Source organism: Rhinolophus sinicus, chromosome 16, assembly GCF_057876585.1.
Source record: "Rhinolophus sinicus isolate RSI-liver-muscle chromosome 16, RSI-T2T, whole genome shotgun sequence".
Taxonomy (NCBI): Eukaryota; Metazoa; Chordata; class Mammalia; order Chiroptera; family Rhinolophidae; genus Rhinolophus; species Rhinolophus sinicus.
Window position 1 is genome coordinate 192,438,130 of NC_142516.1, and position 17,962 is coordinate 192,456,091.

General features: G+C 48.2%; 1 protein-coding gene across 6 annotated transcripts in view; it reads right to left on the reverse strand.

The window, feature by feature from the left end:
* DLGAP2 (DLG associated protein 2) overlaps window positions 1-17,962 on the reverse strand; it is a 451,130-nt gene that overhangs the window by 70,981 nt on the left and 362,187 nt on the right. The window lies entirely within an intron of this gene.

Consider the following 17,962-nt stretch of genomic DNA (forward strand, 5'->3'; position numbering starts at 1 on the left):
CCGCCTCCTTCATGCCAAGGCCCGGCCCTGGCTCAGACCCTCAGTCCTTGTCACCAGGGCCACATCAAGTGCCCCTCGTTGCCCTTCCTTTGCACACACTCTTCCCTCATCCACCAAAATGGCACAGCAGGTGGTGCTTCTCCAGCACTGTAATCAGTCCACCGCTTCCCAGGGAAGTCCCTGCTCCTGAACTGTTACCAAGGCCACCTGCAGGATGGCAGGTCCCTGAGGGCCAGGCTTTGCTCTGGGAGGGCTGTGTGCAAGCACAGAGCACCTGCTGGAAGCTCTGTGATGTCGGAGGAGCCAGGAGCCCTCAGACAGCCCACGTGTCCCAGTTACGACACCTGTGCTTTAACCACGCCCACCTATGTTGCTTCTACAAATCGCTGCAGACCCTCCTGCTTCCTGCCCTCAGGCTGGAATACCTTCTCCTGTGTTTATTCTCCCAGACTCTCTCTGTACTGCGCTGTGGTCCAAGCTGAGGGGCCAGACGGGAAGGAGAAATGGGCCTTCCTCTGGTGTGAGTGACTGCGTCATCTCATCAGAAGGAAGCCATCGGAGCCTGTCCCCACCAGGCATGTCCCCTCACTCTGTCCCGGTGCCAATTGCACACCTTGGATCAGGTCACTTAATGCACTCGTGCCCCACTGTCTTCCGTCACCCAGACCGTTTCTCCTACTTACTCTTCACTAATGTCCCCTTGCCTGAGAGACACCGCCTACAGTCCTGGGGTTCGTGACCCCCAGAACTCATACACCTGCCCTGACCCCCACAGTGAGCCCCAGATGAACACCTAGGGTGGCCGTGAGAAATGGGAAAGAAGCTGAGAGACACCAGGCGTTTCCCTGATAATTTCTAACTCGACTCTCAGTCATTGATGTAAAGAAGACGTCATCACCTGCCAAGAACACCAGTCAAATGATGGGTCCAGGGTCCGGGTTCACTACGTCCCTTTTCAGGCTCAGGGACTTCCCATCCAGGCCAGCTCAGACATGGAACTATCTCATAAGGAAGGGACATCACTTCCCAGGTGCCTAAGAAGTTAGGGGCATGACTTGCACACCGGGAAGCAGAGAAGCTCAGCATGTCTTGCACACGAGGGGCAGCATGGGGACGTCCGCCTGTTCTCACAATAACCAGGTCCAGTTCCAGGATCAGCGAGTCCCTTCTCTCCAAAGAGCTTCACTTCATTTTAGGTCAGGGGCTTCACTGTCAAAAGGGAGTGGCTCTACCATAATAGCTGCTCAAAGCCTTCCTTTCTCAACAATCAAATTGTAACCAGAGCACTTTAGAATACTAGGAGGGGACATTTTAGATATTGCATTTTAATACTAGGTTGGTGCAAAAGGAATTGTGGTTTAAAAGGTTAAAAATAACTGCAAAAACTGCAATCAACTTTTGCACCAACCTAATAAATGAAAAGCAAGTTTTGAAAGGAAATTCGACATTCAACCGATAAACAGCAGAACTATGTACTATAATCTAGACTTTACAGTGGCATGAAGTTGTCGTCCTATTAACCTGTCCTTGTTTTCCCATGAACATGTAATTTAACACAATTCTAATTGTCCTCCATATTAACAAGGGAGCCCTTCACGGCTCCACTCACGTATCTGATTCCCGCCTAACGTTTCGCCTAGAAGCTGTATTATGGATGTGGCCACATAGAAGCACCATGGAAAAGATAAAAGTTTAACTGAAACAAATTAAATTTGATTATGCGACATGTTGAGAACACATTCTCATTTCCATGGTACGGGACTGACTTCCTGCCGTATGCGCACAGACTTACACACTAACTCTTAAATAATCCCCCAGTAACAGCCAGCACGGTACGAATGTGCTGTAAGTCATGCTGCTCCTGAGATGTGCAATGAGGATGTGCATCGCAGGTTTTCAACAGTGTATGTAACACATAATAAATACTTAGGGGCTGGCAGTTTCTCTTTGTGAAAGCGAGATAACAAACACAAATGTGGAAGGCGTCTTGCTTCCTAATTTCCAGCTATTCACGACACCATTTTTTGTTATTAAGCAAGAGAAAAACAGCAATTATTGTCATTATTCATTAACTGTCACCTCAAATTCAAGCTAGAATGTGAGGGCGCATTGTACTGTTGGTTTTCACAAGACGATTGGCCTACCCATTCTAACAAGCATATTCTAAGCGTATAAAGCGTATTCTAAGTGAATAAAGCCTGAAAGCTGGCCAGTGTGTGTGGCGTGCTTGCTGTGTGGGGGCATCTGTCACAGGCTTCCTGTCCTCCCGGCACTGTGGGGGTGCGGCCTGTGCTGGAAGGGCCAGAGGGCGTGCTGAGGTCCCACACACTCACACGCCCAGGGCACCACTAGGCTGCGATGGGCGGGGAGGGTGGTATGTGGGCCGCGGTGCCCTGGCTGGTTAATCGAGGCTATCGGTCGCCACCAGCACTAGCCCGAGCCAATCAGACTGGGCATACACTGTGGTGACGGTTTTGGGGTATCATGGAGCCTGCACCCCACCCCTGGGAAACAGGCAGTGCAGCGACAAGCACGTGCCCTCCCCACTGCGGGCATTTGGAGGTCCCTCTCCGCCGAGGAAGCCAGTCTTGACTGCCCCTGCCTGTCGCCCACCTAGCGCGTTACCCTCCTGCCTGCATTTTCACCTGATTTTATCTGCCCACAAGGGGGAGGCACAGACCCCCACTTGAGTCATTTGCTCTTGTCATCCACTTAGAAGGGGACAGCCCTTCTAGAAGGGGAAGGCTGCTGAACTGAAAGAAAAAACAAACCCAAACAAGACAAACTGGAACCACAACTTCACAAGGTAGACTGTGGCGTTGCTTGCTCACTGAACATGGTACGTTCTGCTATAATGCGTTTTCCCCAAACCAGTAACCTCGCCAGCATTTCTTCACAAGTCTCAGTCGGGCCTTGCAAAGCTGCCCTCTACCTCCTCCCGCCCCATGAGGCATCTTCTAACCCCCGCATGCCCCCAGCCCACAGTCCACCTTGCTGCTCTGCCAGGACCTTGTAACACGTGCAGGTCAGGGCAGGGGAGGAGAAGCAGCCGAGCGACCTTGTTGCGGCCTTCACCGTGTGAAGGAATGATAGCTGTGGCCCATCATGCATCACAAGAAACTATCTAAAGCCACGTTAGAGATGTTTCCTCATAATGTTGACAAGAAAGTACGTGACTTACATGCTGACAAGTACGAAACAGTGTTGGAAGCAACTAGTGAGGCTCTGGGTAAGTGGGAAGGTGGCCCATTCGCGTAGCTGGACAAGGCCTACATGATTAAGATGGAAAGACTCCCCCAACGGACCTGCAGATTCAATACCATTATGCTTGGCTTTGTAGAAATTCAAAACCTGATCTTAAAATTCATATGGATAAAAAAAGAAAACTAAATTTAAAGCTACTGGAAGGAAGGAAATAATGAAGCTTAGAGTGGAGATAAAGTAAAGAAACAACAGAGAGAATCAATGAAATCAAAAGTTGGTTCTTTGAAAAGATCAATAAATTGACAAACCTTTAGCTGACTGAAGAGACATGACTCAAATTACTAAAATCAGAAATCAAAGTGGGGGATTACTACTGACTTTATATAAATAAAAAGGATTATGAACAATTGTATGCCAAAAAAAAGATAACCTAGATGAAATGGACAAATTCAAGGAAACACACAAATCACTCCCAGAAGAAACAGACCATCTGAACAGAGCTATACAACGTGCAAGGCACCGGAAGCAGCATCAAAGGCTTTCTCACAAGACAAGGCCAGGCCCGGGCTGTTGCACCGGGGAGGACGACCAAACACTTAAAGGACAACAAACACCAGTCTTTCTCAGACTCCCCGACAACGTCCTAACTCATTCTATGGACCACCATTCCCCTGATAGCGAAGCCAGACAAAAACATCACAAGCAAACTATAGACCAATATATCTTGTGACTGTAGATGTGAAACCCAACAAAATACCAGCAAAGCTAATACAGCAGAAAAATTAAAAGAATGTGACCACGTGGCATTTATCCCAGAAATGCACAGGTGATTGGACATAAAAAAGTCAATCAATATATTATAACATGTTAATATAATGAAGGGAAAAAATGTGATCATGTGATGCAGAAAAGGCATGTGGCATGTGACAAGATCCAACACCCTTTCATGATGAAAGCACTCAGAGAACAATGAGTAGAAAGGAACTTCCTTCACACGATAAGGCACTGTGACAAGCCCACAGCTGACATCATACCCCGTGAATGGGGAAAGACAGTCTCTCTTAGGAATGGCGCTGAGATCACCAGATTTCCACATGCAAAAGAACACGGCTGCACTTCGTACCTTACACTACACGCAGAGATGAACTCAGAGTGGATCAAGGACATAAAAGTATAAAACCCTTCGAAGAACATACACATATTTCTTTGTGAATGTGAATTAGGCAATGTTTTCTTAGGTATGTCATGAAAAATACAGGAAAAGCAAAAAATAGATTAAATGGGTTTCCTGAAATTAAAAACTTTTGTGCCTTGAAGCATGCCATCAAGAGAGTGAGACGGTAACCCACAGGATGGGGAAAATTTCTTGCCAATCACAAATCTGGTAAGGAAACTGTATCTAGAATACATGAAACACTCTTACAATTCAATTATAAAAAGACCAATTATCCAAGTGAAAATGGGCAAGAGAGATAGACAGACATTTCCCCAAGGACGACACACAAATGGTGACTCAGCACGTGGAAAGATGCTCGTCATCAGCCACCAGGGAGATGCAATGGGGACCACAACGGGACAGAGGTCGCAGCCAGGGGACGTGGGGAGGAGGGGACAGTCACAGCGCTGGCGAGGATACAGAGAAAGGGGATCCCCACTCTGCTGAGGGATGTAAAGCGGAGCAGCTGCTATGGAGAACCGCCTGGAGTCCCTCAAATGACTACACAGAGTGACTGCGTGACCCGGGAACTCAACTCCCAAGTGTCCACACAAAAACTTGTCCACGAATGTTCACAGCAGCATTATTCGTAACAGCCAAGTGGAAACAACCCAAATGTCCATCAGCTGAGGAATACGTGAACAGAAGGGGGTATATCTGTTTGAGGGAAAACTACTGGACACGAACCCTAACTGGGTGTGTGCCGTTGATGGACCTTCCAAGCACCACGCTGAGTGACAGGAGCCAGGCATGTATTACTGCACTTATATAGGGCCTGCAAGAGGCCAGTCCACAGGGGCACAGAGCAGCTTCCGCAGGGGTTGGGCTGGGGGAGGGACGGCTGTTCCAAAGCCCAGTGCAGGATGGGTGCTGATCTGCAGACGTGCTGAGAACCACTGAACAGTACGTGCTAATGGGCGGATTGTGTGGTATGTGAGTTACAGCCCCATGAAGTTCTGACAGATGAATATATACGTGAAGGAAGAAGATATACAAACACAAAATCGAATATACATAAACTTTACTTAAAAACCTTCCTGGTGGGTTTTAGAACTCAATACAAGATATATATAGATATAGATATGCCTTGCGGATGAAAAAGGAGCCACACATTAAACCTGATGAGCTCAGGGGAGGCCAGCATGGGGGGCCCCACAAACTCAGGGACCAAACAAATAGTAGCCACACAGGATGGTCCGGACATACATATTCCTGCTGTGTTTCCCCGCAAATCAGACCTAGCCAGACCATCAGCTCTAATGCGTCTTTTGGAGCAAAAATTAATATAAGACCCGGTCTTATATATGATATATGATATGATATGATATGATATGATATGATATGATATGATATGATATATGATACTGGGTATAATATAATATAACACCGGGTTTGACGAGGTCTTATATTAATTTTTGTTCCAAAAGCCGCATTAGAGCTGATGGTCCGGCTAGGCCTTATTTGCAGGGAAACAGGGTAACTACAGTGGGTCAAGGTGGGTAGTCACGTCCTAGGCCTGCAGCTTCCTTGACAAAGGTCAATCTCTACCTTAAGTGAGCCTGTCTGTTGTCTTTTTGCACCTAAGATAACACGCCCTTGGAATGTCAGTCATCCCTTTTTCCAGATCCTTCAAGGCACAACCCACTACATCAGAGCAGAAACTACAGAATCCCTCATTGTTGTGCTAGTTCCATTACCATCTCTACGTGCTGCAAAGTACTATTAACTATCCTGTACCCACCAATGCAAAATAAGCACGTGTCTCCCTTTGACTTTTACTCAATCCCAGAGATTTCCCTGCTTTGCTTTCTCCCACCGCCTTCATCTATCACCCACAGATTCCATGTAACCCTCCTTATGCCTCTCCTATGACGCTAATGTAAAAACTAAGCTGTAAAACTGCCGTCTCCAGAGCATTTTCTCAATCCGTTGAGATTTTGCTTCCCGGCAATTGTCGTCAGTTTGGCTCGAATAAACTCATTAAACTTCTCTGCAGTTTGGACGCTTCTACGTCGACAGAATCAAATGGCCAACTTGGAAATAGAATTGACCAAATGGAAAATTTCATCCATTCAAATCACAATCTCAACTAATATTTAGGATTTTATTAAATCTAAGAATTTGTTCCATAGTAGACACACACACACACACACACACACACACACACACACACGATGTAACTTCGTTCTTTGATCAGCGGTTTCAACAACATGATCTGTATTTTGTAAGATAATACAAGTGGCTTTCCCCCCTCACCCCACTGATTCCACATACACCAAGTTCTAATTTAAAAGGAGAATTGCACATACTCGTACATGTCTCTTGATAGTATAATGTGAACATAAGGAGTCTTGTGATTCTAAATTCAGGTGTTCAACTCTTCAGCTCTTTTTCAGAATTTCATTATATTTCCCATTAAGCATTTATGGTGAGCACATCAGCAACTTAACTGCACTTAATTACCCAATGACTTCTCATTTATGAGCTAAATAAATAGTTTTACACAGATCTGTAGTCTATTACTCAAAAACAATGGCTTCCAGAGCACAGAAGGAAACTGCTGTCAGTTGTAAACCCAACTCCATCACTCCTGAGGCCAAAAGCTCTTCCCCTGTTACAAGATTTGCCCCGTGAGACACACGTTAGCTTCAGAAAAGTAGCAATAATTACCTTCCAATCTCCTTCTCCTGAATTTCCTTTGACACAAATCGGAGAGACTCCTTAACGTAAATCAACAAATCTTTTTCTCTAACCTTTTACATAGCTTTTGATGATTATCTTATATTTTTGCTTTGACAAAAATTTATAACCTATCAGAAACGCCTGTTGCTAATTCTCAGATATACTATATATCAGCATCCAACAAAAGGATGCTTGTTTTAAAATATTTGAGAATTATTTCATAAGCAAATATAATTTTGAAATAGGAATTCACAGTAATTTTTAAAGTTGTATTGATGACTTTCCCATTTTATAAACTTGAAGTTTAATGAAAAGTAAACAGCATTACTCTAATACCACAACCAGACAAAGCCATTACAGGAAAAAGAAACCACAGACCAGTATCTCTCACGAACATAGATCATATGCAGCAAACTGAGCCCAACACTGACCGGCCTGTCCAGGCACACAGGACCGACCCCGCCTCTGAGGGCCAACGACGTCACCCATCGTGTCAACAGGCTCAAGAAGAATCCTATGGTCATGTCACTAGATGCAGAGAAAAGCATTTGACAAGACCCAACAGCCACCTATGTAAAAACTCTCAGCAAAAAGGGATGGAAGGAAACTTCCACAGCGCGACACGAAAATACTGACCAAGACGTGCAGTCACTTCCTGATGCAGAACCAGCTGCTGTGGATGAAGAAGGGTCCCACACGAAACTGCCCAGGTCAGAGGATGCCAGCAGCAAGGCCAGCACACACTCAGGCACCGAAACTAAGCACGCAGGACCGTCTGCACATAAAAACCCCTAACTACAAGCAGTCACGTCCTTGGCCTGTGGCTTCCTTGACAAAGGTCAGTCTTTACCTGAAGTGAGTGGGTGGTCCTTTCGCAGCTAAGAGAACATGCCCTTGGGATGTCACTAATCCCCTTTCCCAGACCAGAACAGGAAACTACAGAACCCCTCACGGTTACCTTGTCCCGACAACCATCTCTCTGTGCTGTAAAATGCTGTTAACTGTCCTGTACCCACTAATGGAAAAGAAGTACCTGTCTCCCCAATTTACTTTGATCCAATCCCAGAGATTTCCCCGCTTTGCTTTCTCCCACCCCCTCCATCCACCACCAATGGATTTCATGTAACCCTCATATTCAATAAGTTACAAAACTGCCGATTCCGGAGCGTTTTCTCAATCTGGTGAGATTTTGCTTCCTGGCAATTGTTGTCAGTTGGGCTCAGATAAACTCTTATCAGCGTTCCCTTAGGCTGCATGCTCTTTCGTGGACACTGCCCCCCATCCAGATCAGGAGCGAGGCCCACGTGTCCCTGTGCCACCGCTGCTCCATCTTACTGGAAGTTCTGCAATGACATGACGAATGAAGTGGCAGCTATACAGACTGGTAGAGAGGAAATAAAACTGTTGTTCACAGCTGACATGATTTTCTACAGAGAACTCCCCCCAAAAAATCAATAAAATAATTCCTGGAAACAAGGCTGCAGGATACAAGCTCAGCATATAAAAGTTAATTGTGTTCTTATAAACCAGCAGCAAGCAATTGGATTTTGAAATAACAAACACAAAGCCATTTACATGGGTACTGAAAGCTGCAATAGTTAGGTATGGGGGCCTGCACCTTTCTGTGTTGCCTCCTGCTGCAGCCTGGGGCCAGTGTACCCTGCCTCCCACTGTACCCAGGATCCAATGACACGCGTCCCAGGCCAGGAACAGGTCACTGGGAGGCCAGGTTAGAAACCTGGATCGAGCCCTTTCTTTAGAAAATGCCAGTAAAACTCCCACAGCTGGTATAGTCTTCTGACTGGTACGTGTAAGACAGCAGAGCGTTCTGAGGTCTGCACTTCATGACACAGCAGCGGGCTCGTGTACACGTGCACCTGAAAGCAGCTGGAGTTTCCAGAAGTTTCAGCATGGAGAACTGCTTGGCTAGGCCGACTGCTCTGTAATTGTTTCTGGTTATTAAGGACCTGTAGTGTGGGAGTTTTGTTGTCACATCAGGTGAGGTCGCTGTGAGCTGCTCACTTCACTCAGGGCTGACCTGGGAACCCGATGGTTTGGGGCTGTGACCTTCCAGCACTAGACTTAACAGTATGGCTGCCCCAGGTCCCAGCAGGAATGACCCCCGCGTCCCCCCCCAGCTGGTGATTTTCCCACAATGCACATCAACAGTGGTATTTCACTGGGGATGTTCTGAAGGAAACTGGGCAAAATAAATCATTCACAGGGTAAATATAGTATAATTCCTGGCTTATTTTTAAGTTTATAGCAGTTATTTTATTTAAAATTTGTGTGTATAAGCTCACAATCTTCTCGTGTAACGTAAGTGAGCACTTGGCATTTGCTTATGAGCAACAGGCTTTCCGCAGCCTGTGTAACGGGTCCCCCTGCAGTCTCTCCACAGTGCTTCTCCCGCGGGAGGGAGCATGGGGGCCACGGGGGCCACGACCAGGTCTGAGGGGCTGTGGCCTAGGGAGCCCTTGTCATCGTGCCGTTACGTGTTTAATGCTGATAACAGTCAGCTTTTCTCTTAGAGCAAGTTTAGGACGTGGCCGAGCTAACGCTGACACCAAACGTGTGCTTTTCGTCCTACCCAGGTAAGACTCGGGCACAGGCTCCCCGTCTGTACTACTAAACGACTCTGGGCGCATCTCTGTTCAGGCGATCGTCATCATTCCCAGGCAGCACTGTCCCCACCACTGAGACATGTTTCTCAGCCCCGCACTGCAGTGAAAAAGAGGCTGCTTGTATACAGAATGGGTTTTACACTGAAGAGCTCGTGGCCATGGGCAGAACAGCTGCTAATGAGCAGAGGGGCACACAGGGTGCATTCTGACAGGGCTACGGGGTGAAATCCAACCTCTGGGCTCAGAAGGGGGCCTGCGCTGAGCAAATTGACACGTTCAGTGCACATGTGCATGGAGGTCCTGTGTTTATTCTCGATGCAATTTATTATCAGCCACGTGACCCCCAACTCAATTTCAGGTGCCCAATACAACGCGTGCCTTTTGCCTGTCAGTTAGATATACTGGACCAGATGCGCAGTATTTTGCTTTCCCCGGGGAGGGAGACACGAATCGCACTGGCTTTGCTCAGATCGGACCTGAGCCGCTGCTGATTCGTCAGTCCCTGGAGACCACATCATCTCAGCTCCCTCACCTGTGCCCTGAGAACCATATTTGCCCCACAGGCTCACTGAGGGGCCCAACTCACTCAATTGAGGTGCCCAGAAGAACATAGGAAAACCAGCTACGGGGCCGCACACACGGTCACTTCCTTTTCCTCTTCCATCTCATTCTGTCCCTTGTGTTCCCGAGCACCTTGTCATTCTCGATGCCACCGATACAGACGGGGTGGCACAGCCCAAGAACTGCTGAAGCCTGTCTCGACCCCGGGGCATTGCGACTTCCTGTTTCTCACAAGCCAGCACGTCCCCGACAGGCTGGCGCCTGCCCAGACGGTCCTGGTTTCATCCTGACAGCTGCCCTTTCCTTCACTGTGTCCCAGAAGCAAGCGGCACCAGCACAGCTCACCCCAAACGCGCAAGCAGGGCGTGCCCTGAGTCCCCCAGCGACTCCCAGGCCCCCCGCTGGGTCACTCCTTTGTGTATGTACAGATGAAGAGGCGAAATCTTCCACACACACAAAATCTTCAGGATCTAAAAATGGTCTTGGGGGCCCGTGTTTTCAGTTATTAGCAAAGGAATGTGGCAGTCATGGAAACCACGTTCTAGAAAGACATGGCAGAAAGCCAGAAGTCTGCTGGGGGCACTGTGCCCGCCTCCCTGGTACAGTCCCCGCAGCCCCCGAAGCCCATCCGCTTACACCTGGATCTGTGAATGGCATCTGGCGACAGTGTGACGCTGGTGACAATCACAATGACAGCCATCACGAGATGCTAACATTCGTCACTCACTCACCGTGACCCATCCGCCAAGGTCTTGTATTCTCAGATCGAATCATCTTCAGGATCTCAGGACGCAGGAAGCAGTCCTACTACCCACCCCCTTCCTTTTGATAAACAAGGAGTCAGAGGCCCATGGAAACCGGGCCAACTCGCCTCAGAGCCTGCCCAGGCGGCCACCGCACACACTTCCCTGTCCCCAGTACTCAGGCAGCACAGAGGCCACAAGCTCTCACCCTGCCACCCAGTCTCTGCAAGGCTCCACCCTGCCAGCGGCTTCCCAAGTGTTCTGTGTTCCACAACACAAAGTGATTTCACATCAAAACCTAAAACACACACACGTGCGTACACACACACATGCACACACACGTGAGCACATGTATACACACACACAGATGCTTCCTTAAACAACACTTACTCTTATCATGTGTGATGTACTGTGATATTTTCTATTCTGTACATTCCATACATCCCAATCCTGTCTTTTTTCATTTAAAAAATTGCTGGTAGTGACTCAGTAATTTGAATTCATGGCCCACCAATGAGTTGCAACCCACACCTTAAACACCAGTGTCATTTCAATATAAACGACCAGACAGTGAAACGAAGCAATATCACTTACTGAACAGGGCTCGACTAGATGAACTGCATCTTTTGTTCTTAAACATGTCTGCCACCTTCGTCCTTTCCTCCCACACCTGTTTCCACCCAAGACCACTTTGTTTGGTGAAAAAACCATCATCTGCCTACTTCAGAAGTTTGTGGCTTCAACCACTGTTGTAGCAAAATTGTCATTTCAGGAGGAACAGTTTCGAAAGGTGAAGACTTCATGCGTTGTTGCTGAAGTCGCATGTGTGCGTGCGTGTCGACAAATACACCTCTGCAAATATCTTGCTTCCTTATAACAGAGACACCAGAGAACTCCGTCCCCCGTCCGCCCCGTGAGGACACCACGAGAAGACCATCTAAGAACCAACCAGAGAGAGGTTCTCACCAGAACCGTGACCTTGGAGCGGCCCGCCTGTGAGGAATAAATCCTACGTTTAGACGCCCCCCAGCCACGGTATTCTTCATTGCAGCCGTGTGCCTGAGGCACAAACAAGCCAATGAGAATTTACTGGTTCAGGACGGAATCACCAGGGGAAGGTCCGGTCACTCATTTGGCAGCAAGCACCTCAGCAACGTGCAAGCCAGGGAATGAGATTGAGGAGAAACGCTAGGGAATCCATCCCAATGTACATGGAACATTCCAGTGTCCTCATGTCGTAACTTATAAGCTAATTCTGTCTGTATAGAAATAAAGTTTTAACATGAAGTCCACATAAAACACATCTCCTGGGACGTTCCCTTGATTACCTGTCATTTAACCTGCCTTTACACCAGACCTTCCCACTTCTTCTGCAGCAGACGGTAATGGCTTTTGTTGATGTCACGCTGGAAGGGTGGCCTCTACCTATGGGGTCTGAGTTCCCACCAGGCAGTCTGGGGGCTCACGGATGTCCTGAGGGGAGTGTAAGGTAAAGGAGAACCCAGGACACAGCGCTGGAGAAAGGTAGGGTTGCTGAGGATGCAGTAAACGAATACACTGTTACTGTCTGTAAGGGAGGAAGAAACTGCATGGCATTGCTTCCATTATTTCTGGAAACTTCTAGAAGTTCACCTCAAGGAAATAAGTGGGGATGCCCATGAAGTTATAAAGTTACATGTCTACAAGGCGGCCAGTGGCGTTTATAAAAGGGCACAGAAAATAAATTTCTAACAGGGAGATCTTTCACAGTAAGTTATGTTTCATAATTACTATGACGTGTGCTGTAGTCAAGGGGTGTGTGTCACTTAAAACGGTGCCATGCAATGTTGTGCTACATAAAAGTATTTTCACAATATGGGGGTTGCCCCATAAAAGCCCCTATCAGTAGGTATTATTTTAATATTCAAGTGTTTTTACTATGACATAGTGCATTCATTCCCTCACTGCTGTTTCTCATATAACATATGCCTATGTGCCTAATATATATATATTTTTAGTTTTAGGTATACAAAACGATGTAATAGATAGATGTTTATCATTTATATACCTCATACATGTTTGCCTAATATTCTTGATCATTTAATTTGCCTTTTTAAAAAATTTCAATTTGCAATTGACTTCCAGTGCAAATTGGGGTCAGTGTAACAGTTCTCGTAAATGCTGATAAACTCTCCAACTCTTTACAACTGGTTTAAATATGACATCCATGAGAATGAAGAAAAGCCTTTCTTAGAAATAACATCTTCTATAATGAGCCAAAGTCACAAAAAAATTACTGGGAGAGCAACCTAGTTGTAGTGGGTCTGAAGGTCTTCCCGCGGAACTTTTCTTCCTGAAAAAGTGGCTTTTCTTCTTCCATTGTGGTCATTTTGAAGGTACTGCATTAATCCACTTATCACTGACTTGAGGCTCATTTTACAGAAACCTTTTTTATCTTTCTATATTCCACAGCCACTTATCATAAAATTACCTTCATACATTATATTATCTGAGCTTCAGACAGTATTGTGCCCTTAAAATGAAATGGGTACTGTATGGACACAGCTGTGACACTCTTATTTCCAAAAAGTGACTTTATTAATTCGTCTGTCACTAAAGAAAAGTTTAGGTTTTCTAGTCAATGTCAGCTTTCCTTTGGCTTTGACAGAGACTGAGGCCGGCTGAAGAAAAGTTGGTATTCTGAATGGGACTGGAAGCCAACATTACTTCATGGCTTTATGACCTAACTGATACCAAGCTTAGATGTCCTGCAGGATTCTGGGAATGCTAATTACTCATCCCACTCTCATAGCATTAACACCAGTCTACAGCGCTTTTAGTTTTAATTTGGTGCAGGAGAAATATAAATTTGAGACTTGAAGAGCCTTTAGTTTAAAACCCATCTAGTTTAACCCCCTCAATTTAGAGATGAGGAAATTGGAGAACTAAATGTCTAAAATTATGGTCTTTGCTCTTGATTCATTCTGATAACAATGGGACTGTAACTCAGACTCCCCCATCCTTCTTCCCTTTCTTTTTTTTAACCTCTTTATTAATTACCCTTTCATACACTGGTTCTCTGGCCTGTGAATATCTTACAGTCACCTAGGGACTTCTAAAGATGGCAAACCCACACCTGCTTCAGAAGAGTGACATTAGAATGCTCCCTGGAGACACTAATTAAAGTGACTGGCATTGGCACCGACTGTTTCCATGAGTGGGCTAACAGACCCCTGGAACCAGGGTGTACCCTTCCTGATGGGCTCCCGCTGAGTTGGGGCTGCACCAATGGCCACTGCCCACTCCACTGTCCTGCACCACTGGGGGGCTAATGCAGGAAACTAGGCAACACCTGAGATCTCCTTCGAGCCAAGCATCCCTAAACACTCGCATTTCTTTCTTTCCAAAGCCTCAACAATCTGACTGTTCCTTCTCATTCTTATAATCACCAAACTCAACTCATGACCAGACTGTAGCAACAGCTCACTAAGTACTTTCTGTATTGGAACACTAGCGTGTTTCCTCAAAAAAAGTTAAAAATTCAATTACCACATGATCCAGCAAGTCCACTCCTAGGTGTAGAACCGAAAGAATTAAAGCGGGTCTCAAAGAGATATTGTGTTTCCCCCAAAATAAGACAGGGTCTTATATTAACGTTTGCTCCAAAAGGACGCACTAGGGCTTATTTTCAGGGGATGTCATCCTGAAAAATCTTGCGACAGCTTATTTTCTGGTTAGGTCTTATTTTCGGGGAAACACGATACTTGTGTGCTCATGTTCACAGCAGCATTATGCATAATAGCCAAGAGGTGCAAACAAGCCAAGTCCATCAACCGACGACTGGATGAACAGAATGTGTCTATCCAGGCAATGGAATATTATGCAGCCTTTAAAAAGAAGGAAATCCTGCCACATGCTAGAACATGGACGAAGCCCAGGGACAGTATGCTGAGAAATAAGCTAGTCACAGAAGGACAGATACCGCATGACCCCACTCATGCGAAGAACCTCAAATAGTCAAATTCATAGAAGCAGAGAGCAGAACAGTGGTCGCCAGAGGCGGGGACATGTTGTTAAACGGGCAGAGGTTCAGTTTGGGAAGGTGAAGAGGTCCATGGATGGACGGTGGTGACGGTTGCACAACAAAGGAAATGTGCTTGAAGCCACCGAGTTGTGCACTCAAAGGCGATCAGAAGAGGAAGTTTCATGTCACGAATATTTTACCACAAAACAAAAGCACTTTCCCTCTGAACAATCCAGCCTGCAGGGTGCCCCACATGCCACGTTCTGACCCCCTCCACCCAGGCTCAGCTCGTCTCGTGTGACTGTGGTCTGGGGCTCCGTACTGAGGACCCCATGACCTCAGCTTTGTGCCCTGCTGCGGTGCCCTAGGCTCTTCCTGTCGTGACTTCCCCAGAAAGGACAGCGGGCGGGTGAGCGGGCGGTGATGCCCCTGTGCACGCTGTCCCAAGACCCTTCAGGGTGGGTGTGTCAGGCTCACATCTCCGCAGCCACAGATACGGCTCAGAGACCACGGTCCTCTTGGACTGTCAGAGAACCGGCATTGCAGGCGCAGTTGTGATATTTTTCCACCGCAGCACAAAATGCAGACAGGCTACTTCTGTCCCAGTGAAACGGTCCTCCCGTGGAGGCTTTCAGACTTGCTCTCCAGTGGGGACCAAGACAAAGCTTTACAGAGTGAACCCAGGACTTGTACGCACTCATTCCAGTGAGGCAGCTGGTACATCTTTCTAGTAAGAAGTAAAAACCACATCATTTGCCCATTTCCATGTTAAAAAAAGGCTTGTTTAGGATGGCGAGTTAAAAGTAAATTTCTAACTCGACCGCAGTGGATGATATACTGCCATTCTTTTACAGCTGTACCTGATTGCATAATTTTAAACTGCAAAGCAAACTTTCTGTTTCTAATTTTCTTTTTAAAAACTTGCAGCTTTATGTAAGTGGAGTCCTTTGATTTTCAGTTTTATTCTTTAAGCCAATCAAGTGGACAACAGACTTATTGGCTAAAAATCTGAAGTAAATGAGGAAAAATTCGAATTGAAATATAAATTGACATAGGGACATCACACAGCCCTAAGTGTTATGCCAGTTGTGGCCCTCGGTGGCCTGAGAAGGGACTGGGACTGCTTTAGGCAAATGAGTGACCCCATCAGGACCCGGCACAGAAGCCAGGCCCACAGGCCGCGTGTGTCCTCTCACTTCCTCTTACACGTTGGGTTTATTCAACACTTTCCATCTCTAACAGAAGACGTGCCTCTTTTACATAAGCGTCAAATAACGATGGCCATGTGTGGCAGGCACCAGCTTTACCATCAGTGCCAGCCGTGGACTAAAATTCCCATGTGCTCTCACTAGACTGGGGAAAGGGCTAGTCGTCCGGTTTCCTGAAACACTGCAAATAACGGAGCTTCCACTTCCTAGACGTGCTCAGAGCACATTTAGTCACGAAGGGAAAAGCGGAGGCACCGTTCTACCCGTGGACAAGCGTCGATATGGTGACAACCGCCGGAATCATCAGTCCAGGATGACCGAGCAACTGTGCCCCTGAAACCACCATAACATCATGTACATGCTATTTTAAAAATACACATTTTACTTGGTCTCACCAGGACCCTGTACAGTCAAACATGCTTAAGACACTTTAGTGGAAAGGTTCGCTGGTTGCACAGGTGCACACAGTGTCCGCCTGAGCGTGTGTGGTGCCAACCAACGTGTGTGGTGACACCCGAGCGTGTGGTGATGCCCGACGTGTGTGGTGACGCCCGAGAGTGTGGTGCCGCCAATGTGTGTGGTGACGCCCGAGCGTGTGGTGACGCCGACGTGTGTGGTGCCGCCGACGTGTGTGGTGCCGGCCGACGTGTGTGGTGACACCCGAGCGTGTGTGGTGACGCCCGAGCGTGTGGTGACGCCCGACGTGTGTGGTGCCGCCAATGTGTGTGGTGCCGGCCGACGTGTGTGGTGCCAACCAACGTGTGTGGTGACGCCCGACGTGTGTGGTGCCGCCAATGTGTGTGGTGACGCCCGACGTGTGTGGTGACACCCGAGCGTGTGTGGTGACGCCCGACGTGTGTGGTGACGCCCGACGTGTGTGGTGACACCCGAGCGTGTGTGGTGACGCCCGACGTGTGTGGTGACGCCCGAGCGTGTGGTGACGCCCGAGCGTGTGGTGCCGCCCGAGCGTGTGGTGATGCCGACGTGTGTGGTGCCGTCGACGTGTGTGGTGCCACCAATGTGTGTGGTGCCGCCCGAGCGTGTGGTGATGCCGACGTGTGTGGTGCCGCCCGAGCGTGTGGTGACGCCCGAGCGTGTGGTGACGCCCGAGCGTGTGGTGCCACCAATGTGTGTGGTGCCGCTCGAGCGTGTGGTGCCACCAATGTGTGTGGTGACGCCCGAGCGTGTGGTGCCACCAATGTGTGTGGTGCCGCCCGAGCGTGTGGTGCCGCCCGAGCGTGTGGTGACGCCCGAGCGTGTGGTGACGCCCGAGTGTGTGGTGACGCCCGAGCGTGTGGTGACGCCCGAGCGTGTGGTGCCACCAATGTGTGTGGTGCCGCTCGAGCGTGTGGTGCCACCAATGTGTGTGGTGACGCCCGAGCGTGTGGTGCCACCAATGTGTGTGGTGACGCCCGAGCGTGTGGTGACGCCCGAGCGTGTGGTGACGCCCGAGCGTGTGGTGACGCCCGAGCGTGTGGTGACGCCCGAGCGTGTGGTGCCGCCCGAGCGTGTGGTGACGCCCGAGCGTGTGGTGCCGCCCGAGTGTGTGGTGACGCTCGAGCGTGTGGTGCCGGCCGACGTGTGTGGTGACGCCCGAGCGTGTGGTGACGCCCGAGTGTGTGGTGACGCCCGAGTGTGTGGTGACGCCCGAGCGTGTGGTGCCGCCCGAGTGTGTGGTGACGCTCGAGCGTGTGGTGCCGGCCGACGTGTGTGGTGACGCC